This window comes from Monopterus albus, unplaced genomic scaffold (genome assembly GCF_001952655.1).
Source record: "Monopterus albus unplaced genomic scaffold, M_albus_1.0 scaffold1632.1, whole genome shotgun sequence".
Classification (NCBI taxonomy): Eukaryota; Metazoa; Chordata; class Actinopteri; order Synbranchiformes; family Synbranchidae; genus Monopterus; species Monopterus albus.
Window position 1 is genome coordinate 2,214 of NW_018129508.1, and position 863 is coordinate 3,076.

At 32.9% G+C, this 863-nt stretch overlaps 1 protein-coding gene across 1 annotated transcript in view; it reads right to left on the reverse strand.

Moving 5' to 3' along the window:
* Window positions 1–850, reverse strand: part of LOC109953847 (nuclear GTPase SLIP-GC-like) — a 2,862-nt gene extending 2,012 nt beyond the window's left edge. Inside the window, exons 1-2 of the mRNA XM_020589303.1 lie at window positions 439–850; window positions 153–281 (exon numbers count right to left, since the gene is read on the reverse strand). The gene's annotated coding sequence lies outside the window, so the exon portion shown is untranslated. The remainder of the gene's footprint in view (window positions 1–152; window positions 282–438) is intronic.
* Window positions 851–863: the final 13 nt, after the last annotated feature.

Below are 863 nucleotides of genomic sequence, written 5' to 3' on the forward strand. Positions count from 1 at the left end.
TTGGGGTGTTATGATAAATTTTTAAGAGCCCAGCCAGTCAATGATAAAGTATTTTCTGTGGCCAAGGTACAGAAACAATACAAAGAAAAATTAATTACATATGTTTTAACCCTATAGTAGGCTGTGAGTTGCCACTGTTTAGAAAAAAATACCTGAGGATGACCCATGTACAGTGCCGCATTGCTGTTTACTCGATTTGCTGGATTCACCCTGAAGATCCAGCTTTCTCTTTCCCCTCGGAAAACTTAGGATTTTATCAATGGAGTTTCCTGGATTGTTTTCTTTTTTTTTATTGAAAAGAAAAAAAGAAGCCAAAAAACAAATGTCTGTCATAATATTATAACTTGGTCTCAATATAGCTTTTTCATCAAAGTAAAAATTACTTCTTTAAAAACATCATTGAACACTATATGTAATCAATAAGAAACTGTAACTCACTCCGATCATTTTTTCCGCTGGTGGATGGCTGAACCTGAGAATGAACATTGATATTTCACTCTTAAAACATTATTTAAGAATTTATATTCAAACAGGATTTGCCCTGTAACAGAGTTCTACAGGGTAGAAAACACATCTTTATAATTTATACACTGAAATTTACATTCATGCAAAATCTTGCAGTCCAGCAAATGGTTAATAAGTAAATGAGTGATTCAGCTTATTTCCTTAGTCAATAACACTGTGATCAAATGACGCATTTCTTCACTCAGGTCACCTTAGTGCCTCAAAGACATATGAAAAAAGGGGATCTTTTGCTAATTACATGCCTGTAAAAGTCACTAGATTCTGCAGTTTCTCAATGTTTTGAAAAATAATCCTCCAAGTGCAATGTTATTAAAAATTCTGAACACTGAAAATATAAT